Raw genomic sequence first — 26,814 nt, forward strand, 5'->3', positions numbered from 1 at the left:
CAATCAATGGACAGATGTGATGAAATCCCTACCTGAATTCCAATGGCATTATTCAAAGAAACAGAAGACAGCCCTAAAATTCCTATGGAATCACAAAAGACCCCACATACCCAAAGCGATCTGGAGAAAGAAAGCTGCAGTCACCACACTCCTGGATTTCAAGCTAGATTACAAAGCTGTAGTCATCAAAGCAGCATGGTACTGGCATAAACACACACACACACACACACACACACACACACACAAACACAAACACACACAGGTCAGTGGAACAGAATAGAAAGCTCAGAAACTAACCTACACCTAGATGGTCCTAACTTATGAAACAGCAGCAGAAGATATGCCATGGGGAAAGGACCATCTCTTCAGTGAACGGTAACAGGAAAACTGGACACTAAATGCAGAAGAATGCAACTGGATCACTTTCTTACACTGCCCACAAAAAATTTTAATGGATGAATGACTTGAACATAGGACCTGAATCCATAAACCTCCAAGAAGACACAGGTACTAAATTTCTCGACTTTGGTCTTGGCAAAGAGTCTTTGGATTGGACACCAAATGCAAAGGAAACAGATGCAAAAATAAACAAGTGGAATGACATCAAACGGAAATCTTCCACACAGCCAAAGAAACCATCAAAAACTCAAAAAGGCATAGAACCCAATGAGAAAAAATATTTGCAAATCATATGTGTGAGAAGAGGCTAATATCCAAAATACACAAGACACTCATACAAATAAAAACAAAACACACACACACTGTATAAAAAATGGGGAGAATATGTGAATAGATACTTTCCAAAGATGGTATACAGGTGGCCAACAGACACAGAAAAGTTGTTCAACATCACTAATCATCGTCAGGGAAACATAAGTCAAAACCGCAATCAGCTATCACCTCACAACTGTTGGAACGGCAATTGTCCCAGAGACAGACACCAGGTGTGGTCAAGGCTGTGCTGATGACGGGACCCTGTGCACTGTTGGTGGGAATGGAAATGGGTGCAGCCACTGTGACAAATGGTATGGAGGTTCCTGAAAAAATAAATACAACTACCACATGACCCAGTAATGGCTCTACTGAGTATTTATTTGGAGAACACAAAAACAGTACCTCAAAAAGACAGATGCACTCCCATGTTCACTGCAGCATTCTTCTCAATAAAAAGACATAGAAACATAGACCTTGGGAGCCTTATGCTAAGTAACTCAGACACAGAAAGGCAAATACCAGATGCTCTCATGTACATTCCACGTGGAATAAACAAATACTGGATGCACAGATACAGAGAATAGAACAGGTGCCTGATTCGGGAAAGGGGGGGGCAGGTGAAGCTGGTCAAAGATGCAGTGTCTGAGTGAGAAAATCCGACAGTCATGGAATGTTCTGTGTAGCATGGAGACTAAAGCTAACCCCACAGGATGGGGTATAGTTTCCCCCGCTCTTTGAAAGTACAGTGCTCCAAGGAAACCTTTCACAGCAGAAATGGTGTAAAGAAGGAATGACCATTAATTTATACAGAAAAATGAGTGAGCATGCTCAGACTCCAAAAATGACTTTTCTTTGGCTTTTCTTAGGCCTCGGGACACAACTCCTAAAGGATGCCGAAAATAAATGGAGATAAAACACAGCAGACGCTCACAGACACAATTCAAAGCGCTGGTAGCTGGACGTGGAGAGCCGTTCCCAGGAAGGAGCTGGTTAGGGTGCACGCCGCCTCTGTCGTGCTTCTCCCCAAAACAGATGCTGAACGCGATGCTCACTGTTCGACTTTTTTCATAAGAGGAAAATCCTCTTCAGGTTTCTTCCCATTAGTGAAACCAGGTAATAACGGAGATCTTTCCAAAAAGCCAAGTGTCTTTCCATGAACTTTTAAAAAGTGGGGGATACTTGTACTTGAACATTGCTGAGGGAGGAGATGTGAAAGGTTCTCCCGGACACAAACCCCGGCAGATCCACCAGGAAAGGCATCTTCCTCAGCATGCAGAACACAGACTACCTCCTACCCCCCGAAACCTTCTCCTTCCCCTCGCTCAGGACAACCCACAAGAGCTGGGAGTTACCCCAGTTCCCCCTTTCTCCCATCCCCAATATTTAAGCCATTGGCAGATCCTATGAGCTTCATGTACAAGACATACCCACAACAGGACTAACCACTCCTTCCAAGGCCACCTGTCTGGTCCACACTGAAGCCCATCTCTTGCCTGAGTTCCTGGAAAAGCATCATCATTGACCTCCCTTGCCCATCCTCAACCCTCTGTCATCTGTTCTCAACCCTGCAGCCAGGATGGCCCAGTAAAACAGGGTCCCATGGGGTCATAGCCCTGCCATGGCTTTCTGTCACACTCTGTCACCTCCCTGAGCTCATGTCCTGTCCTGTCTGCTGTGGGGCCTTCTTGCTGCTCCTGCGTACACCTGGTATGCTCCTGCCCCGGGGCCTTTGCACATGCTTTCCCTTCTGTTTAGAGGACTCTTGATGTGATATCACTCACCTTCTTTAGATCTTGACTCAAGTATCACCATTCTAGTGAAGTACCACCTGGCCCCTATGTGAATAGCAAACATCACCCCAACCTCCCCTTCAGCTCCCCAGTCCTGTCTCCTGCTTTATATTTCCATAGCACTTAGAGTCTCAACTCCATCTCATCAGTGAAGAAACTGAGGCATAAACTGATGGCTTCACCACCGACTCCCCCCAATTTCCTGGTCCAAATCCCCAGGGGAAAAGGTGCCCCAGGGCTCTTACACAGCCAGGATGCCTGGGACAAGGGATCCACCCACCTCCTGCACCCTGAACACCATCAGGAAAGGGAGCCATACAAGGAATCCACCTGCACAGGAAACCTGAAACCAGACACCTTCCTCGATGACAGGTGAGCACACACGCTTCTTCCCAGTGCCTGAGGTGCTCACCTGAGAAAGCTGAGCAGAAGACACTTCCAGGGTCCAAATCTCCCTTTGGCCAAGGTCCTGGGAAACAGATATCTGATTTGACCACCCTGCCAGGCTTGGACCCACTCAATGAGTCCTAAAACCCAGAGACTTCTTTCCACTCCAGCTCAATCCTTCTCACAGAGAAGCAAACTCTAGCCTCACAAACGTGCTCATCATTAACTCTGGAATTCTCTGGGTTGTGTCTAAACTGGCCCACACAGGGATCACGTGCAGACCACTCTGTGAATGCCCTAGGGTTGCAAGCCACTTTCATCAATTCCATTTACAATAGCACCAAAAATCATACGTTATCTCGGAATTAACTTAAGCAGAGAGGTAAAGGATCTATATTCTAGAAACTACAAATCACTCTTGAAAGACATTGAAGAAGACACAAAAAGATGGAGAAATATTGCATGCTCATGGGTTGGAAGAATTAACATAGTTAAAATGTCTATGCTACCCAGAGCAATCTACACTTTCAATGCCATCCCGATCAAAATATCAATGAAATTTTTCAACGACCTGGAACAAACAGCCCTTAAAATTGTGTGGAACCAGAAAAGGCCCCGAATCGCCAAGAAACTGTTGAAAAGGAAAAACAAAGCTGGGGCTATCACGTTGCCAGATTTCAAGCTGTACTACAAAGCTGTGATCACAAAGACAGCATGGTACTGGCACAAAAACAGACACATAGACCAATAGAACAGAATAGAGAACCTAGAAATGGACCCTTGGCTCTTTGGGCAACTAATATTTGATAAAGCAGGAAAAAAGATCCTGTGGATAAAAGACAGTCTCTTCAATAAATGGTGCTGGGAAAATTGGACAGCTACATGCAAAAGAATGAAATTTGACCACTCTCTCACACCATACACAAAGATAAACTCCAAATGGATGAAAGACCTCGATGTGAGACAGGAATCCATCAAAATCCTAGAGGAGAACATAGGCAGCAACCTCGACAACATTGGCCAAAGCAACTTTTTCATGACACATCTCCAAAGGCAAGAGAAACAAAAGATAAAATGAGCTTGTGGGACTTCATCAAGATAAAAAGCTTCTGCGCAGCCAAGGAAACAGTCAAAAAAAACACTAAGGGGCAGCCCATGGAATGGGAGAAGATATTTGCAAATGATACTACAGATAAAAGACTGGTATCCAAGATCTACAAAGAACTTCTCAAACTCAATACATGAGAAAAAAAATTATAAAATGGGCAGAAGATAAAACAGACACTTTTCCAATGAAGACATACAAATGACTAACAGACACATGAAAAAATATTCAAAATCACTAGCCATCAGGGAAATTCAAATCAAAACCACAATGAGTTAGCTAGAATGCCAAAAATTGACAAGGCAAGAAACAACAAATGTTGGAGAAGATGTGGAGAAAGGATCCCTCTTACATTGTTGGTGGGAATGCAAGTTGGTACAGCCACTCTGGGAAACAGTGTGGAGGTCCCTTAAAAAGTTAAAAATTGAGCTACCCTATGATCCAGCAATTGACTACAGGGTATTACCACAGAGATACAGACGTAATGAGGAGAAGGGCCATATGAACCCCAATGTTCATAGCAGCATTGTCCACAGTAGCTAAATCATGGAAGGAACCGAGATGCCCTTCAACAGATGACTGGATTAAGAAGCTGTGGTCCATATATACAATGGAATATTACTCAGCTATCAAAAAGAATGATTTCTAAACATTTGCTGCAACATGGAAGGGACTGGAAGAGATAATGCTAAGCGAAATATGTCAAGCAGAGAAGGATAATTATCATATGGTTTCACTCATTTATGGAACATAAGAAGTAGGAAGATTGGTAGGAGAAGAAAGGGAAGAAGAAAGGGGGTAAACAGAAGGGGGAATGAAGCATGAGAGACTATGGACTCTGGGAAACAAACTGAGGGCTTCAGAGGAGAGGGGGTTGGGGGAATGGGATAGGCTGGTCATGGGTTTGAAGGCACGTATTGTATGGTGCACTGGGTGTGAATTCCTTGGTCTTTCTCATTCGGGCAGCCCTACAAAACCCACAACAATGAGAGATACCACAAGTTCAATCATCACGTATATATTTGATCTTGTGTTGTTCCTTTCAGTATTTTTTAATGTTTTTTATTATATTATGTTAGTCACCATACAGTACATCCCTGATTTTTTATGTAAAGTTCAATGTTTCATTAGTTGCGTATAACACCCAGTACACCATGCAATACGTGCCCTCCTTACTACCCATCAGCAGCCTATCCTACTCCCCCACCCCCTCCCCTCTGAAGCCCTCAGTTTGTTTCTCAGAGTCCATAGTCTCTCATGCTTCATTCCCCCTTCTGATTACCCCCCTTTCTTTATCTCTTTCTTCCCCTACTGATCTTCCTAGTTCTCATGTTCCATAGATGAGAGAAATCATATGATAATTGTCTTTCTCTGCTTGACTTATTTCACTTAGCGTTATCTCCTCCAGTGCCGTCCATGTTGCAGCAAATGTTGAGAACTTGTTCTTTTTGTTAGCTGAGTAATATTCCATTGTATATATGGACCAGGACTTCTTTTTTTTTTATTTTAATGTTTTTTTATTATATTATGTTAGTCACCATACGTACATCCCTGGTTTCTGATGTGAAGTTCGATGATTCATTAGTTGCGTATAACACCCAGTGCACCATGCAATACGTGCCCTCCTTACTACCCATCACCAGTCTATCCCATTCCCCCACCCCCTTCCCCTCTGAAGCCCTCAGTTTGTTTCTCAGAGTCCATAGTCTCCCATGCTTCACACCCAGTGTTGAATACGGATCAGTATTGAGGAGGGTGATGTTAGTTGAAGGTGTTTTCCTGTACATGGTGGATTATTACAAATAAGGATGGGGCACACTCTTTGAGATTCCACAACCTTTTGATTAATGCTTCCACATTCGTGAAAGATGATGTTAATTGTTATTGCTATTCTGTAAAGTGGTGTTGTCTAGGGATAGGTATGTGGTCCTTTTCTTCAGATTCCACCTCCACCTTGGTTCATGTTTCCATATTCATGAATGGTGATGTTCATTGTAAGGAGTTCTTTCCTGTACACGGTTGTTTCTTAGATATATGTATGCGGTCCTTTGGTAATTCATACTCCCCCTATTTTCTGAAGGGATAGAATAATGAGGGTGATGTTGGTTGAGGGCGGTTCCTATACACTGTTGTTTCTTACAGCTATGTACGTAGACCTTTCCTAATGTTTCCACAACCACCTTGATTCATGCTTCCCTATACATAATTGATGATATTTCTGGTGGACATTATGTTGACACCGTTGTTTCTTAGACATAAGGGTGTGGACGTTTCCCTAATACTACGAACCCAATTTTGAGAAGGGATCCCTATGCATGAGTGTGCTTTAGTAGAAAGACGGTTCTTAGACACTGTTGTCTATTACATATAAGGATGTGGCACAATATTCCTGTTTCCAAACCACTTTGGTGAACTCTTCCTTACTCATGAAAGATGATGTTAGTTGGTCTTTCCTGGTGTGGTGTTGTGTCTCAGATATAAGTGTTTGGCACTTTCATCAGGCTTCCACAACCACTTTGGTGAATGCTTCCATATTCATGAATCAGATGATGTTAGGGCTAAGTGGATTCCCATATACTCTTGTTTCTTACAGTTAAGTTTATGGCACTTTCGTTATGTTCCCACAATCACTTACGATAGGTATTCCACATTAACCAAAGATATTGTACGTTGTAAGATGGTTCCTGTACACTGTTGTTTCTTAGCTATATGTTCATAGGCCTTTCCTCATGGTATCATAACCACTTTGTCTCATGCTTCCATCTTCAGGACGGCTGATGTGACTTGAAGGGCATTATCCTGACACCGTTGTTTCCTAGCTATAAGTATGGGGACCTGGGGCGCCTGGGTGGCACAGCGGTTAAGCATCTGCCTTCGGCTCAGGGCATGATCCCGGCGTTGTGGGATCGAGCCCCACATCAGGCTCTTCCGCTGTGAGCCTGCTTCTTCCTCTCCCACTCCCCCTGCTTGTGTTCCCTCTCTTGCTGGCTGTCTCTATCTCTGTTGAATAAAAATAAAAATCTTAAAAAAAAATAAGTATGTGGACCTTTCCTTATGCCTACACACACAATGTTGAATAGGGATCACTATTGAGGAGGGTGATGTTAGTTGAAGGTGTTTTCCTTTACACGGTGGTTTATTACAAATAAGGATGGAGCACAGTCCTCGAGATTTCAGGACCTTTTGATTAATGCTTCCATATTTGTGAAAGACGATGTTAATTGTTATTGCTATTCTGTAAAGTGGTGTCTCTAGGGATAGGTATGTGTTCCTTTCCTTCTGATTCCACCTCCACCTTGGTTCATGTTTCCATATTCATGAATGGTGATGTTCAATGTAAGGGGTTCTTTCTTGTACACTGTTGTTTCTTAGGTATATGTATGAGGTCCTTTGGTGATTCATACACCCCCTATTTTCTGAAGGGATGTAGAGATATGAGGGTGATGTTAGTTGAGGGCGGTTCCTGTACACTGTTGATTCTTACAGATATGTATGTAGACCTTTCCTAATGCTTCCACAACCACTTTGATTCATGCTTCGCTATTCATAATCGATGATATTACTGGTGGATATTATCTTGACACCGTTGTTTCTTAGATATAAGAATGTGGACGTTTCTGTAATACTACAAACCCAATTTTGATAAGGGATCCCTATGCATTAGTGTGCTTTAGTAAAAAGACTTATCCTAGACACTGTTGTTTATTACATATAAGGATGTGGCACAATGTTCATGTTTCCAAAGCACTTTGGTGAACTCTTCCTTTCTCGTGAAAGATGATGTTCATTGGTCTCTCCTTGTATAGTGTTGTGTCTCAGAGATAAGTGTTTGGCACTTTCGTCAGGCTTCTATGACCACTTTGGTTAATGCTTCCATATTCATGAATGATGATGTCAGGGCTACGTGGGTTCCTGTACACTGTTGTTTCTTACAGATAAGTTTATGGCATTTTGCGTTACATTGCCAGAAACACTTATGATAGGGATTCCACATTAAGCAAAGATATTGTACATTGTAAGATCATTCCTATACACTGTTGATTCTTAGCTATATGTTTGTAGGCCTTTCCCAATGGTACCATAACCACGTTAATCTTGCTTCTATCTTCGGGAATCCTGATGTGGCCTGAAGGGCATTATCCTGACACCGTTGTTTCTTAGCTATAAGTATGTGGACCTTTCCCTTGGCCTACACACCCAATGTTGAATAGGGATCAGTATTGAGGGGTGTGATTTTAGTTGAAGGTGTTTTCCTGTACACGGTGGTTTATTACAAAATGGATGGGGCACAGTCCTCGAGTTTCCAGGACCTTTTGATATATGCTTCCATATTCGTGAAAGATGATGTTCATTGTTAATGCTATTCTGTAAAGTGGTGCTGTCTAGGGATAGGTATGTGGTCCTTTCCTTCAGATTCCACCTCCACCTTGGTTCATGTTTCCATATGCGTGAATGGTGATGTTCGTTGTAAGGGGTTCTTTCCTGTACACTGTTGTTTCTTAGATATATGTATGCGGTCTTTCGTGATTCATACACCCCCTATTTTCTGAACGTATGTAGAATCATGAGGGTGATGTTAGTTGAGGGCGTTTCGTATACAATGTTGTTCCTTACAGATATGTTCGTAGACCTTTCCTAATGCTTCCACAACCACTTTGATTCATGCTTCCCTATTCATAATCGATGATGTTACTGGTGGACATGATCTTTACACCATTGTTTCTTAGATATAAGGATGTGGACGTTTCCCTAGGACTACAAACCCTTCTTTGAGAAAGGATCTCTATGCATGAGTGTGCTTTAGTAGAAAGACGGTTCCTAGACACTGTTGTCTATTACATATAAGGATGTGGCACAATGTTCATGTTTCCAAACCACTTGGGTGAACTCTTCCTTACTTGTGAAAGATGATGTTTGTTGGTCTTTCTTTGTATAGTGTTGTGTCTCAGAGATAAGTGTTTGGCACTTTCGTCAGGCTTCTACGACCACTTTGGTTAATGCTTCCATATTCATGAATGATGATGTTAGGGCTTAGTGGGTTCCCATACAGTGTTGTTTCTTACAGATAAGTTTATGGCACTTTCGTTACATTCCCATGACCTCTTATGTTAGGGTTTCCATATTAACCAAAGGAATTGTTCATTGCAAGTTGGTTCCTGTATACCGTTGTTTCTTAGCTATGTGTTCATAGGTCTTTCCTAATGTTACCACCACCACTTTCATTTGTGCTTCCCTCTTCAGGAAGGCTGATGTGACTTGAGTGGATTGGTCTGACACTGTTGTTTCTTAGATATAATTATGTGGACATTTCCCCATGCCTACACACCCAATTTTGAGAAGCGATCCCTAATCATGAGGGTGAGTTTGTTGAAGGACGTTTCCTGTACACTGTTGTTGATTATGGATAAGGATGAGGGTGTTGTTCAGGTACCACAACCAGTTTTTTAATGCTTCCAAGTTAATGAAAGGTGATGTTAATTGTAACGGGGGTGCCTGTATACTGTTGTTTCTTACAGAAAAATATATGGAGGTTTCTTCACGTTGCCACATGCACTTTCATTAATGATTCCTCATTCCCCAAAGATATTGTTCGGTGTGCGTTGGTGCCTCTCCACTCTTGTTGCTTTGATAAATGTCCATAGTCCTTTCCTAAAGCTTCCACAACCATTGTGATTCATGCTCCCATACTCTTGAACGATGATATTACTGGAAGGATATTATCCTGACACCACTGTTCCTTAGAGATAAGGGTATATACGGACGTTTCCCTAGGCCTACAAACCCAATTTTGAGAAGAGATCCCTGTGCATGAGGGTACTTTATTTGAAGGACGGTTCCTGGACACTTCTGTTTGTTACAGGTAAGAATGTGGTAGAATGTTCAAGTTGCCACAACCACTTTGGTGAATGCTTTCATATTCGTGATAGATGATGTTAGTTGTTTGGTCCTTGTTTAGTGTTTTTTCTCACAGATAAGGGATTGCTCTATCATCAGGCTTCCAGGACTACATTGGTTAATGCTTCCATATTCATGAATGATGATGTTAGGGCTAAGTGCGTTCCTGTCCACTGTTTCTTACAGATAAGTTTATGGCACTTTCATTACATTGCCTCAACCACTTACGTTAGGGATTCCACATTAACCAGAGATATTGTTCCTTGTATGTTGGTTACTCTACACAGTTGTTTCTTCACTATATGTTCATTGGCCTTTTCTAATGTTAATATAACCAGTTTGATTCATGCTTCCATCTTCAGGAAGACTGATGTGACTTGAAGGGCATTGTCCTGACAGCGTTGTTTCTTAGATATAAGTATGTGGACCGTTCAGTATGCCTACACACCCAGTGTTGAGAAGGGATCACTATTGATGAGGGTGATGTTAGTTGAAGGAGTTTTCCTGTACGCTGTTATTTATTACAAATAAGGAGGGGGCACAGTCCTCGAGATTCCAGAACCTCTTTGATTAATGCTTCTATATTCGTGCAAGATGATGGTAATTGTTAATGGTATTCTGTAAACTGTTGTTGTCTAGGGATAGGTATGTGGTCCTTTCCTTCTGATTCCACCTCCACCTTGGTTCATGTTTCCATATTCATGAATGGTGATGTTAGATTTATTTATTTATTTATTTATTTATTTATTTATTTATTTATTTATTGTATTTTAAGAAAAACTTGTATTTATTTTTCCACGGTCAGAAATAGTGATGTTAGTTTTAAATGGGTTCTTTCCTGGATACTGTTGTTTCTTAGATATATGTATGTGATCCTTTCGTGATGCATATGCCCCCGATTTTCTGAAGGGATGTAGAATCATGAGGGTGATGTTAGTTGAAGGACGGTTTTCCTGTCCACAGTTTTTTTACAGATAAGTATGTTGCACTTTCGTCAGTATGCCCACCCCCTTTGGTGAATGGTTCCGGAAACGCCAATGATCTTGTTCCTTGTCAGTCGGTTCCTGTACACTGTTGTTTCTTACAGATATGTATGTAGACTTTCTTAATGTTTCCACAACCACTTTGATTCATGCTTCCGTATTCATAATTGATGATGTTACTGGTGGACATTATCTTGACACCGTTGTTTCTTAGAGATAAAGGTGTGGACATTTTTGTAGGCCTACAAACCCAATTTTCAGAAGGTATCCCTATGCCTGAGGGTGCTTTAGTTGAAGGACGGTTCCTGGACACTGTTGTTTGTTACATATAAAGATGTGGGACAATGTTCAGGTTGCCACAACCACTTTGGTGAATGCTTCCTTACCATGGAAAGACGATGTTAGTTGGACTTTCCTTGTATGGTGTTGTGTCTCACAGGTAAGTGTTTGTCACTTTTGTCACGCTTCCACTACCATTTTGGTTAATGCTTCCATATTCATGAATGATGATGTTAGAGGTTAGTGGGTCCCCATGCCCTGGTCTTTCTTACAGATAAGTTTATGGCACTTTCGTTACGTTGCCACGACCTCTTACGTTAGGGATTCAATATTGACCAAGGTATTGTTCCTTGAAAGTTGGTTCCTGTACACTGTTGTTTGTATCAGCTAAGGATGTGGTACAATGTTTAGGTTTCCACAACCACTTTGGTGAATTCTTCCATATTCGTGATAGATGATGCCAGTTGTTCGGTCCTTGTATAGTTTGTTTCTCACAGACAAGTGTTTGGCTCTTTTGTCAGTCTTCCACAACTACGTTGGTTAATGCTTCCATATTCATGAATGACGATGTTAGTGCTAAGTGGGTTCCCATACACTGTTATTTCTTCTTCCTTTTGTTTTATTTTTTTAAATCTTTTTTTATTATATTATGTTAGTCACCATACAATACATCCCGGGTTTCTGATGTAAACTTCAATGATTTATTAGTTGCATATAACACACAGTGCACCATGCAATACGTGCCCTCCTTACTACCCATCACCAGTCTATCCCATTCCCCTAAACCCATCCCCTCTGAAGCCCTCAGTTTGTTTCTCAGAGTCCATAGACTCTCATGCTTCATTCCCCCTTCTGATTACCCCCCTTCTTTATCCCTTTCTTCCCCTACCGATCTCCCTAGCTCTTATGTTCCATAGATGAGAGAAATCATAGGATAATTGTCTTTCTCTGCTTGACTTATTTCACTTAGCATTATCTTCTCCAGTGCCAATCATGTTGCAGCAAATGTTGAGAAATCGTTCTTTCTGGTAGCAGAGTAATATTCCATTGTATATATGGACCACAGCTTCTTAATCTAGTCATCTGTTGAAGGGCATCTCGGTTCTTTCCACGATTTAGCTATTGTGGACAATGCTGCTATGAAATTGGGGTGCATATGGACCTTCGTTCACTACGTCTGTATCTTTGGGTTAAATACCCAGTAGTGCAATGGCTGGGTCATAGGGTAGCTCAATTTTTAACATTTTAAGGGACCTCCACACTGTTTTCCAGAGTTGCTGTACCAACTTGCATTCCCACCAACAATGTAGGAGGGATCCCCTTTCTCCACATCCTCTCCAGCAATTGTTGTTTCTTGCCTTGTCAATTTTTGCCATTCTAACTGGCGTAAGGTGCTATCTCAGTGTGGTTTTGGTTTGAATTTCCCTGATGACTAATGATTTTTTCATGTGTCTGTTAGCCATTTGTATGTCATCATTGGAAAAGTGTCTGTTCATATCTTCTGCCCATTTTATGATTTGTTTATTTGTTTCTCGTGTATTGAGTTTGAGAAGTTCTTTGTAGATCTTGGATACCAGTCTTTTATCTGTAGTATCATTTGCAAATATATTCCCCCATTCTGTGGGCTGCCTCTTAGTTTTTTTGACTGTTTCCTTGGCTGTGCAGAAGCTTTTTATCTTGATGACGCCCACAAGTTCATTTTATCTTTTGTTTCTCTTGTGTTTGGAGATGTGTCATGAAAAAGGTTGCTTTGGCCGATGTCATAGAGGTTGCTGCCTATGTTCTCCTCTAGGATTTTGATGGATTCCTGTCTCACATCAAGGTCTTTTCTTAGCTATAAGTATGTGGACCTTTCCCTAGGCCTACACACCCAATGTTGAATCAGGATCAGTATTGAGGAGGCTGATGTGAGTTGAAGGTGTTTTCCTGTACGCGGTGGTTTATTACCATTAAGGATGGGGCAGAGTCCTTGAGATTCCAGAACCTTTTCATTAATGCTCCCTTACTCGTGAAAGATGATGTTCATTGGTCTTTCCTTGTATAGTGTTGTGTTTCAGAGATAAGCGTTTGGCACTTTCATCAGGCTTCCATGACCACTTTGGATAATGCTTCCATATTCAAGAATGATGATGTTAGGGCTACGTGGGTTCCTGTACGCTGTTGTTTCTTACAGATAAGTTTATGGCATTTTCTTTACATTGCCAAAACCACTTACGATAGGGATTCCACATTAACCAAAGATATTGTACATTGTAAGTGGTTTCCTGTACACTGTTTTTTCTCAGTTATATGTTCATAGGCCTTACCTAAGTGTACCATAACCACCTTGATACCTGCTTCCATTTTCAGGAAGGCTGATGTCATTTGAAGGGCATTCCTGACACCGTTGTTTCTTAGCTCTAAGTATGTGGACACTTCCCTAAGCCTACACACCCAATGTTGAATCTAGATCAGTATTAAGGAGGCTGATGTGAGTTGAAGGTGTTTTCCTGTACCCAGTGGTTTATTACCGATAAGGATGGGGCAGAGTCCTCGAGATTCCAGAACCTTTTCATTGATGCTTGCTTACTCGTGAAAGATGATGTTCGTTGGTCTTTCCTTGTATAGGGTTGTGTCTCAGTGATCTGTGTTTGGCACTATTGTCAGGCTTCCACGACCACTTTGGTTAATGCTTCCATATTCACAAATGATGCTGTTAGGGCTAAGTGGGTTCCTGTACACTGTAGTTTCTCACAGATAAATTTATGGCATTTTCCTTACGTTGCCACAACCACTTACGATAAGGATTCCACATTAACCAAAGATACTGTACGTTGTACGTGGGTTCCTATACACTATTGTTTTTCAGTTATATGTTCGTAGGCCTTACCCAGTGGTACTATAACCACCTTGATTCCTGCTTCCATTTTCAGGAAGTTTGATGTGACCTTAAGGGCATTATCCTGAAACCGTAGTTCTTAGCTATAAGTATGTGGACTTTATCCTAGGCCTACACACGCAATGTTGAATCGGGATCAGGATTGAGGAGGCTGATGATAGTTGAAGGTGTTTTCCTGTACACAGTGGTTTATTACCAATAAGGATGGGGTGGAGTACTCAAGTTTTCAGAAACTTTTCATTTTTGTCTTAAACTTTGTAATTTATCTTTTTTTAATGTTTTTTTTATTATATTATGTTAATCACCATACAATACATCCCTGGTTTCTGATGTAAATTTCAATGATTCATTAGCTGCGTATAACACCCAGGGCACCATGCAAAACGTGACCTCCCTACTACCCATCACCAGCCTATCCCATTCCCCCACCACCCGCCCCTCTGAAGCCCTCAGTTTGTTTCTCAGAGTCCATAGTCTCTCATGCTTCATCCCCCCTTCTGATTACCCCCCTTTCTTTATCCCTTTCTTCCCCTACCGATCTTCCTAGTTCTTATGTTCCATAGATGAAAGAAATCATACGATAATTGTCTTTCTCTGCTTGACTTATTTCACTTAGCATTATCTCCTCCAGTGCCATCCATGTTGCAGCAAATGTTGAGAAATCGTTCTTTCTGATAGCTGAGTAATATTCCATTGTATATATGGACCACAGTTTCTTAATCCAGTCATCAGGTGAAGGACATTTCTGTTCCTTCCACGATTTAGCTATTGTGGACAATGCTGCTATGAAATTGGGGTGCATATGGCCCTTCTCTTCACTACGTCTGTATTGTTGGGGTAAATACCCAGCATTGCATAGGCTGGGTCATAGGGTAGCTCAATTTTTAACTTTTTAAGGGACCTCCACACTGTTTTCCAGAGTGGCTGTACCAACTTGCATTCCCACCAACAATGTAGGAGGGATCCCCTTTCTCCACATCCTCTCCAGCAATTGTTGTTTCTTGCCTTGTCAATTTTTGCCATTCTAACTGGCGTAAGGTGGTATCTCAGTGTGGTTTTGACTTTAATTTCCCTGATGGCTAATGATTTTGAACATTTTTTATGTCTCTGTTAGCCATTTGTATGTCATCATTGGAAAAGTGTCTGTTCATATCTTCTGCCCATTTTATGATTTATGTATTTGTTTCTCGCATATTGAGTTTGAGAAGTTCTTTGTAGATCTTGGATACCAGTCTTTTATCTGTAGCATCATTTGCAAATATATTCTTCCATTCCATGGGTGGCCTCTTAGTTTTTTTTTTGACCGTTTCCTTGGCTGTGCAGAAGCTTTTTGTCTTGATGAAGTCCCACAAGTTCATTTTATCTTTTGTTTCTCTTGCCTTTGGAGATGTGTCTTGAAAAAGGTTGCTGTGGCCAATGTCGTCGAGGTTGCTGCCTATGTTTTCCTCTGGGATTTTGATGGATTCCTGTCTCACATCGAGGTCTTTCGTCCATTTGGATTTTATCTTTGTGTATGGTGTGAGAGAGTGGTCAAGTTTCATCCTTTTGCATGTAGCTGTCCAATTTTCCCAGCAGCATTTATTGAAGAGACTGTCTTTTTTCCACCGCATGTTTTTTCCTACTTTATCAAAGATTAGTTGCCCAAAGAGCCAAGGGTCCATTTCTGGGTTCTCTATTCTGTTCCATTGGTCTATGTGTCTGTTTTTGTGCCAGTACCATGCTGTCTTTGTGAGCACAGCTTTGTAGTACAGCTCGAAATCCGGTATTTTGATGCCCCAGCTTTGTTTTTCCTTTTCAACAGTTCCTTGGCGATTCGGGGCCTTTTCTGGTTCCATACAAATCTAAGGACTATTTGTTCCAGTTCTTTGAAAAATGTCTTCAGTATTTTGATCGGGATAGCATCGAAAGTGTAGATTCTCTGGGTAGCATGACATTTTAACGATGTTAATTCTTCCGATCCATGAGCATGGAATATTTTTCCATCTTTTTGTGTCTTCCTCAATGTCTTTCACGAGTGATTTATACTTTCTATAATATAGATCCTTTATGTCTCTGGTTAAGTTAATTCTAAGGTAACGTATGGTTTTTGGTGCTATTGTTAATGGGATGGATTCCCTAATTTCTCTTTCTTCAGTCTCATTATTCGTGGATAGAAATGCAACTGATTTCTGAGCATTGATTTTGTATCCCACCACATTACTGAATTGCTCTATAACTTCTAATAGTTTGGGAGTGGATTCTTTTGGGTTTTCCATATAGAGTATCATGTCATCTGTGAAGAGAGACAATTTGACTTCTTCTTTGCCAATTTGGATACCTTTGATCCCTTTTTGTTGTCTGATTGCTGTTGCAAGAACTTCTAGTACTATGCTGAATAATAGTGGCGAGAGTGGGCATCCTTGTCGTGTTCCTGATCTTAAGGGAAAGGCTTCCACCTTTTCCCCATTGAGAATGATATTTGCTGTAGGCTTTTCATAGATGGTTTTTATGAGATTGAGGAATGTACCCTCTATCCCTACACTCTGAAGGGTTTTAATCAGGAAAGGATGCTGTATTTGGTCAAATGCTTTTTCTGCATCTATTGAGAGAATCATATGATTTCTGGATTTTTCTTTCTGGAAAAAATCTATGACATTGATTGATTTGTGAATGTTGAACCACCCTTGCATCCTAGGGATGAATCCCACTTGGTCATCATGGATAATCCTTTTAATGTACTGTTGGATTTTATTAGCCAGGATCTTGTTGAGGATTTTGGCGTCCATATTCATTAGGGAAATCGGTCTGTAATTCTCCTTTTTGATGGGGTCTTTGCCTGGTTTTGGGATCAAGGTAATATTGGCCTCATAGAATGAGTTTGGTAGCTTTCCTTCTGTTTCTATTTTTTGAAATTGACTTAGGAGAATAAGTATTATTTATTCTTTGAATGTTTGGTAGAATTCCCCAGGAAAACCATCCGGGCCTGGAGTTTTGTTTTTTAGAAGGTTGTTTATCACTGACTGAATCTTTTCATAATTAATTGGCCTGTTTAAAAACTCAATTTCTTCCTGTTTTAGTCTTGGTAGTTTATGGGTTTCCAGGAAGGCCTCCATCTCATCCAGAGTGCTTAATTTATCGGCATAAAGCTGTAGATAAAAGTTTCTAATAATCCTTCCAATTTCATTGGTGTTGGTTGTGACCTCTCCTTTTTCATTCATAATTTTATTAATTTGGGTCCTTTCTCTATTCTTTTGGATAAGTCTTGCCAGCGGTTTGCCAATTTTATTGATTCTCTCAAAGAACCAGCTTCTAGTTCTGTTGATCTGCTCTACTGTACTCCTGGTTTCTAATTCATTGATTTCTCCTCTAATCTTGGTCAACTGCTTCCTCATGCGTGGATTAGGCCTGTCCCTCTGTTGCTGTTCCAGCTTCTTTAGGTGAGAATATAAAAACTGCATTTTAGGTTTTTCTATTCTTTTGAGTGAGGCTTGGATGGCTATGTATTTTCCCCATAGGACTGTCTTTGCAGTATCCCATAGGTTTTGGACCGTTGTGTTTTTTTTGTTTTTTTTTTTTTTTGTCGTTGGTCTCCATAAATTGTTTAAACTGATTTTTGATTTCCTGGTTTATCAAATCATTCCTGAGCAGGAGGTTCTTAGTCTCCAAGTGTTTGAGTTTCTTCCAAATTTTTCCTTGTGGTTGAGTTCCAATTCCAAATTTTTTTTTTAATTAAAAATGCAACCTTTTGGGGCACCTGGGTGGCACAGCGGTTGGGCGTCTGCCTTCGGCTCAGGATGTTATCCCGGCGTTCTGGGATCGAGCCCCACATCAGGCTCTTCCGCTATGAGCCTGCTTCTTCCTCTCCCACTCTCCCTGCTTGTGTTCCCTCTCTCGCTGGCTGTCTCTATCTCTGTCGAATAAATAAATAAATAAATAAATAAATAAATAAATAAATAAATAACACAACCTTTTATTTCTTCCTCTTATCTTATTTCCTACCACCTAGTATGTGTAACCATTTAATATATTATGATTTATTGTTTCTTTATTTTTATACTTATTTATTTGTTTATTCATTTGTTAATTTATTTTAATGTAGGCTCCATACACAGCATGGAGCCCAATGTGGAGCTTGAGCTCACGACACCAAGATCAAGACCTGAACTGAGATCAAGAGTTGGACACTTAACTGACCGAGCCACTCAGGTTCCTCACTGTTGTTTATTTTAATATGAGTAGAGTAAATTTTGAGTGTTTAGGAATGTTTTATTTTAATTATCTTTTTATCAGTATCTTTACATAATATTATTAGGTTGCTCTTTTTTTTTTTATATTATGTTAGTCACCATAAAGTACATCCCTGGTTTTGAAGTAAAATTCAAATATTCATTAGTTGCATATAACATCCAGTGCACCATGCAATACGTGCCCTCCTTACTACCCATCACCAGCCGATCCTGTTCCCCCACCCCTCTTCCCTTTGCAGCCATCAGTTTGTTTCTCAGAGTCCATAGACTCTCATGCTTCATTCCCCTTTCTGATTACCCCCCTTCTTTATCCTTTTCTTCCCCTATCGATCTTCCTAGTTCTTGTTTCATAGATGAGAGAAATCATACGATAATTGTCTTTCTCTGCCTGACTTATTTCACTTAGCATTATCTCCTCCAGTGCCGTCCATGTTGCAGCAAATGTTGAGAAATCGTTCTTTCTGATAGCTGAGTAATATTCCATTGTATATATGGACCACAGTTTCTTAATGCAGTCATCTGTTGAAGGACATCTCGGCTCCTTCCACAATTTAGCTATTGTGGACAATGCTGCTATGAAATTGGGGTGCATATGGCCATTCTCTTCACTACGTCTGTATTGTTGAGGTAAATACCCAGAAGTGCAATGGCTGGGTCATAAGGTAGAACAACTTTTAACTTTTTAAGGGACCTCCACACTGTTTTCCAGAGTGGCTGTACCAACTTGCATTCCCACCAACAACGTAGGAGGGATCCCCTTTCTCCACATCCTCTCCAGCAATTGTTGTTTCTTGCCTTGTCAATTTTTGCCATTCTAACTGGCGTAAGGTGGTATCTTAGTGTGGTTTTGATTTGAATTTCCCTGATGGCTAATGATTTTGAACATTTTTTCATGTGTCTGTTAGCCATTTGTATGTCATCATTGGAAAAGTGTCTGTTCATATCTTCTGCCCATTTTATGGTTTGTTCATTTGTTTCTAGCGTATAGAGTTTGAGAAGTTTTTTGTAGATTATGAATACCAGTCTTTTATCTGTAGTATCTTCACAAATATATTCTCCCATTCCATGGGCTGCCTCTTAGTTTTTCTGACTGTTTCCTTGGCTGTGCAGAAGCTGTTTATCTTGATGACGTCCCACAAGTTCATTTTATCTCTTGTTTCTCTTGCCTCTGGGATGTGTTATGAAAAAGATTGCTTTGGGCGATGTCTTAGAGGTTTTTGCCTATGTTCTCCTCTAGGATTTTGATGGATTCCTGTCTCATATCGAAGTTCTATCTTAGCTGTAAGAATGTGGACCTTTCCCTAGGCCTACACACCCAATGTTGAATCCAGATCAGTATTGAGGAGGCTGATGTGAGTTGAAGGTGTTTTCCTGTACATGGTGGTGTATTAACAATAAGGATGGGGCAGAGTTCTCAAGATTCCAGAACCTTTTCCGTAAGTCTTCCTTACTGGTGTAAGATGATGTTTATTGGTCTTTCCTTGTATAGTGTTGTGTCTCGGAGCTAAGTGTTTGGCCCTTTCATCAGGCTTCCACGTCCATTTTGATCAATGCTTCCATATTCACGAATGATGATGTTAGTGCTAAGTGGGTTCCTGTACACTGTTATTTCTTACAGACAAGTTTATGGTATTTTTGATATGTTGCCACAACCACTTACAATAGTGATTCCACATTAACCAAAGATACTGTACGTTGTAAGCTGGTCCCTGTACACCGTTGTTTCTCAGTTATATGTCCGTCGGCCTTACCTGTTGGTACCATAACCACCTTGATTCCTGCTTCCATCTTCAGGAATACTGATGTGACTTGAACAACTTACCCTGGCTCCGTTGTTTCTTAGCTATAAGTAGGGGGAACTTTCCTAGACCTACACACCCAGTGTTGAATGGGGATCAGTATTGCGGAGGCTGATGTTAGTTGAAGGTGTTTTCCTGTCCATGGTGGTTTATTACCACTAAGGATGGGGCAGAGTCCGCGAGATTCCAGAACCTTTTCATTAATGCTTCCTTACTCATGAAAGATCATGTTCTTTGGTCTTTCCTTGTATAGTGTTGTGTCTCAGAGAGATGTTTGGCACTTTTGTCAGGCTTACAGGACCACTTTGGTTAATGTTTCCATATTTTCAAATGATGATGTTAGTGCTAAGTTGGTTCCAGTACACTGTTGTTTCTTACAGATAAGTTTATGGCATCTTCGTTACATTGCCACAAACACTTACGATCGGGATTCCACATTAACCAAAGATATTGTACGTTGTAAGCGAAATCCTGCACACTGTTGTTTCTCAGCTATATGTTCTCTGCCTTATCTAATGGTACCATAACCACCTTGATTTCTGCTTCCATCTCCAGAAAGCCTGATGTAACGTGAAGGGCATTAATCTGACACCGCTGTTTCTTAGCTCTAATTATGTGGACCTTTCCTAGGCCTACACACCCAATCTTGAATTGGGATCAGTATTGAGGAGGCTGATGTAAGTTGAGGTGTTTTCCTGTACACAGTGGGTTTTTACCTATAAGGATGGGGCAGAGTCCTCAAGATTCCAGAATCTTTTCATTAATGCTCCCTTACTCGTAAAAGATGATGTTCATTGGTCTTTCCTTGTATAGTGTTGTGTCTCAGAGATAAGTGTTTGCACTTTCATCAGGCTTCCACAACAACTTTGGTTAATGCTTCCATATTCACGAATGATGATGTTAGGGCTAAGTGAGTTCCCGTACACTGTTGTTTCTTACAGATAAGTTTAAGGCATTTTCATACGTTGCCACAGCCACTTACAATAGGGATTCCACATTAATCAAAGATATTGTACATTAGAGCTGGTTTCTGTACACTGTTCGTTAATAGGCCTTACCTAATGGTACCATAACCACCTTGATTCCTGCTTCCATCTCAGGAATGCTGATGTGACATGAAGGGCATTATCCTGACATCATTGTTACTTAGTTATAAATGGGGACCTTTCCCTAGGCCTACACACCCAATGTTGAATCGGGATCAGGATTGAGGAGGCTGATGATAGTTGAAGGTGTTTTCCTGTACACCGTGCTTTATTACCATTGAGGATGGGGCAGAGTCCTTGAGATTCCAGAACCTTTTCATTAATGCTTCCTCACTCCTTAAAGATGATGTTCCTTGGTCTTTCCTTGTGTCTCAGAGATAAGTGTTTGCACTTTCGTCAGGCTTTCATGACCACTTTGATTAAAGCTTCCATATTTACGAAGGATGATGTTAGTTCTAGGTCCGTTCCAGTACACTGTTATTTCTTACAGATTAGTTTATGGCATTTTTGTTACGTTGCCACAACAACTTACAATAGGGATTCCTCATTAACCAAAGTTATTGTACGTTGTAAGTGGGATCCTGCACACTGTTGTGTCTCAGTTATATGTTCGTAGGCCTTACCTATTGGTACCATAACCATCTTGATTCCTGCTTCCATCTTCAGGAAGGCTGATGTGACTTGAAGGGCATTATACTGACACCGTTCTTTTTTGCTATAATATGTGGCCCTTTCCCTAGGCCTACACAACCAATGTTGAATGGGATCAGCATTCAGGAGGCTGATGTTGGGTGAAGGTGTTTTCCTGTACACGGTGGTTTATTACTCCAAAGGATGCGGCAGAGTCCTCGAGATTCCAGAACCTTTTCATTACTGCTTCCCTACTCGTGAAAGATGATGTTCGTTGGTCTTTCCTTGTCTACTGTTGTGTCTCAGCGATAAGTGTTTGGCACTTTCATCAGGCTTCCATGACGATTTTGGTTCATGCTTCCATATTCACTAATGATGGTGTTGGAGCTATGTGCGTTCCCGTACACTGTTGTTTCTTACAGATAAGTTTAAGTCATTCTCGTTATGTTCCCACAACAAATTATGATATGGATTCCACATTAACCAAAGATGATGTACGTTCTACGTGGGTTCCTCCACTCTGTTTTTTCTTAGATATATGTTCGTCGGCTTTACCTTATGGTACCATAACCACCTTGATTACTGCCTCCAACTTCAGGAAGGCTGATCTGACATGAAGGGCATTATCCTGACACTGTTGTTTCTTACCAATAAGTAGGGGGACCTTTCCCTATGCCTACACAGCAATGTTGAATCGGGATCAGCATTGAGGAGGCTGATGATAGTTGAAGGTGTTTTCCTGTCCACGGTGGTTTATTACCACTAAGGATGGGGCAGAGTCCTCGAGATCCAGAACCTTTTCATTAATGCTTCCTTACTCGTGAACGATGATGTTCATTGGTCTTTGTTTGTATAGTGTTGTGTCTCAGAGATAAGTGTTTGGCTCCTTTGTCAGGCTTCAAAGACCACTTTGGTTCTTGCTTCCACATTCATGAATAAAGATGTTAGGGCTAAGTGGTTTCCCGTACACTGTTGTTTCTTACAGATAATTTTATGGCGTTTTCGTTATGTTGCCACAACTACTTACGATAGGGATTCCACATTAACCAAAGATACTATACGTTGTAAGAGGGTTCCTGTACACTGTTGTTTCTCAGTTATATGTTTGTAGGCCTTACCTAAGTGTACCATAACCACCTTGATTCCTGCTTCTATCTTCAGGAAGGCTGATGTGACGTGAAGGGCAGTATCCTGACACCATTGTTTCTTAGCTCTAAGTATTTGGACCTTTCCCTAGGCCTACACACCCAATCTTGAATTGGGATCAGTATTGAGGAGGCTGATGTAAGTTGAGGTGTTTTCCTGTACACAGTGGTTTTTTACCAATTAGGATGAGGCAAAGTCCTCAAGATTCCAGAACCTTTTCATTAATGTTCTTACTCATGAAAGATGATGTTCGTTGGTCTTTCCTTGTATAGTGTTGTGTCTCAGAGATAAGTGCACTTTCGTCAGGCTTTCACGACCACTTTGGTTAAATCTTCCATATTCATGAATGATGATGTTAGGGCTAAGTGGGTTCCCATACACTGTTGTTTTTTACAGATAAGTTTAAGGCATTTTCGGTAAGTTGCCTCAGCCACTTACGATAGGCGTTCCACATTAACCAAAAATATTGTACATTTAAGCGGTTTCCTGTACACTGTTGTTTCTCAGTTATATGTTCATAAGCCTTACCTAATGTACCATAACCACCTTGATTCCTGCTTCCATCTTCATGAAGTCTGATGTGACTTGAAACGCATTATCCTGACACCATTGTTACTTAGCTATAAATGGGGACCTTTCCCTAGGCCTACACACCCAATGTTGAATCAGGATCAGCATTGAGGAGGCTGATGATAGTTGAAGGTGTTTTCCTGTCCACAGTGGTTTATTACCACTAAGGATGGGGCAGAGTCCTCGAAATTCCGGTATCTTTTCATTAATGCTTCCTCACTCCTTAGATAATTTTCATTGGTCTTTCCTTGTATAGTGTTGTGTCTCAGAGATAAGTGTTTGGCACTTTCGTCAGGCTTCCACGACCGCTTTGGTTAGTGCCTCCATATTCATGAATGTTGATGTTAGGGCTAAGTGGGTTAATGTACACTGTTCTTTCTTACAGATAAGTTTGTGACATTTTCGTTACATTGCCACAACCATTTGTGATAGGGATTATACACTAACTAAAAATATTGTACATTGTAAGCGGGTTCCTGCACATTGTTGTTTCTCAGTTATTTGTTTGTCGGCCTTACCTAAGGTTACCATAACCACCTTGATTCCTGCTTTCCTATTCAGGAAGGCTGATGTGAGTTGAAGGGCATTATCCTGACACTGTTGTTTCTTAGATCTAAGTATGTGGACCTTTCCCTAGGCCTACACACCCAATGTTGAATCGGGATCACCACTGAGGAGGCTGATGATAGTTGAAGGTGTTTTCCTGTACACGGTGGTTTATTACCACTAAGGATGGGGCAGAGTCCTCGAGATCCAGAACCTTTTCATTAATGCTTCCTTACTCGTGAACGATGATGTTCGTTGGTCTTTGTTTGTATAGTGTTGTGTCTCAAAGATAAGGGTTTGGCACTTTCGTCACGTTTCCACGACAACTTTGGTTCATGCTTCCATATTCACGAATGATGTTGTTAGGGCTAAGTGTGTTACCGTACACTGTTGTTTCTTACAGATAATTTTATGGCATTTTCGTTACGTTGCCACAACTACTTACGCTAGGGATTCCACATTAACCAAAGATATTGTACGTTGTACATGGGTTCCTGTATACTGTTGTATACCTATTGGTACCATAACCACCTTGATTCCTGCTTCCATCTTCAGGACGGCTGATGTGACTCTAAGGGCATTATCCTGACACCGTTATTTCTTAGCTATACGTAAGGGTCCCTTTCCCTAGGCCTACTCTCCCAATGTTGAATCGGGATCAGCATTGAGGAGGCTGATGATAGTTGAAGGTGTTTTCCTGTAAATGGTGGTTTATAACCTCTAATGATGGGGCAGAGTCCTTGAGATTCCAGAACCTTTTCATTAATGCTTCCTCACTCCTTAAAGATGATGTTCCTTTGCCTTTCCTTGTATAGTGTTGTGTCTCAGAGATAAGTGTTTGGTACTTTTGTCAGGCTTCCATGACCGCTTTGGTTAACGCTTCCATATTCATGAAGGATGATGTTAGGGCCCAGTGGGTTCCCGTACACAGTTGTTTCTTACAGATAAGTTTATGGCATTTTTGTTACGTTGCTTCAGCCACTTACGATAGGGATTCCACATTCACCAAAAATATTGTACATTGTAAGCAGGTTCCTGTACTCTGTTGTTTCTCAGTGATATGTTTGTCAGCCTTACCTCATTGTACCATGACCACCTTGATTCCTGCTTCCATCTTCAGAAAGGCTGATGTGACATGAAGGGCATTATCCTGACACCGTTGTTTCTTAGCAATATGTATGTGGACCTTTCCCTAGGCTTACATGCCCAATGTTGAATCGGGATCAGCACTGAGGAGGCTGATGATAGTGGAATGTGTTTTCCTGTACAATGTGGTTTATTACCACTAAGGAATGGGCAGAGTACTCAAGGTTCCAGAACCTTTTCATTAATGCTTCCTTACTCATGACAGATGATGTTCATTGGTCTTTGTTTGTATAGTGTTGTGTCTCAGAGATAATTGTTTGGAACTTTTGTCAGGCTTCCATGACCACTTTGGTTAGTGCTTCCATATTCACGAATGATGATGTTAGGGCTGTGTGGGTTCCCGTACACTGTTGTTTCTTACAGATAAGTTTATGGCATTATCATTACGTTGCCACAACCATTCACGATAAGGATTATACACTAACTAAAAATATTGTACATTGTAAGCGGGTTCCTGCACACTGTTGTTTCTCAGTTATTTGTTCGTTGGCCTTACCTAAGGTTACCATAACCACCTTGATTCCTGCTTCCGTATTCAGGAAGGCTGATGTGAGTTGAAGTGCATTATCCTGGCAAGGTTGTTTCTTAGCTGTAAGTATCTGGACCTTTCCCTTGGCCTGCACACCCAATGTTGAATAGGGATCAGTATTGAGGAGGCTGATGATAGTTGAAGGTGTTTTCCTGTACACGGTGGTTTATTACCACTAAGGATGGGGCAGAGTCCTCGAGATCCAGAACCTTTTCATTAATGCTTCCTTACTCGTGAAAGATGATGGTCATTGGTCTTTGTTTGTATAGTGTTGTGTCTCTGAAATAAGTGTTTGGCACTTTTGTCAGGCTTCCACGACCACTTTTGTTGTTTTGATGATGTTAGGGCTACATGGGTTCCCATACAGTGTTTTTATTACAGATAAGTTTATGTCATTTTCGTTACTTTGCCACAACCACTTACGATAGGGATTCCACATTAACCAAAGATATTGTACATTGTGAGACGGTCCTTGTACACTGTTGTGTCTCAGTTATATGTTCATCCGCCTTACCTATTGGTACCATAAGCACCTTGATTCTTGCTTCCATCTTCAGGAAGGCTGATGTGACTTGAGGGGCATTATCCTGACACCGTTGTTCTTAGCTATAAGTATGTGGACCTTTCCTGAGGCGTACACATCCAATGTTCAATAAGGATCAGTATTGACACGGGTGATGTTAGTTGAAAGTGTTTTCCTGTACATGGTGGTTTATTACCAATAAGGATGGGGCACATTCCTCCAGATTCCAGTACCTTTTCATTAATGCTTTCATATTCATGAAAGATGATGTTAACTGTTAATCCTATCCTGAAAATTGGTGTTGTGTAGGGATAGGAAAGAACTCCTTTACCTCAGATTCTACCACCACCTTCCTTCATGTTTAGATATGGGTGAATGTTGATGTTTGTTTTAAGGGGTTCTCTTCTGTACACTGTTTTTTCTTAGATATATGTATGCGGTGCTTTGATCATTCATACACCCCTTATTTTCTGAAGGGATGTAGAATCATGAGGGTGTGTTTAGTTTAGGGCATTTCCTATGCACTGTTGTTTCTTACAGATATGTACGTAGACCTTTCCTAATGCTTCCACAACCACATTGAGTCATGCTTCCCTCTTCATAAAGGATGATGTTACTGGTGGATGTTATCTTCACACTGTTGTTTCCTAGAGAAAACTGTGTGGATTTTTCCCTAGGACTG

Source organism: Ursus americanus, chromosome 3 (assembly GCF_024610735.1).
Source record: "Ursus americanus isolate L20-20 chromosome 3, mUrsAme1.1.p, whole genome shotgun sequence".
Taxonomy (NCBI): Eukaryota; Metazoa; Chordata; class Mammalia; order Carnivora; family Ursidae; genus Ursus; species Ursus americanus.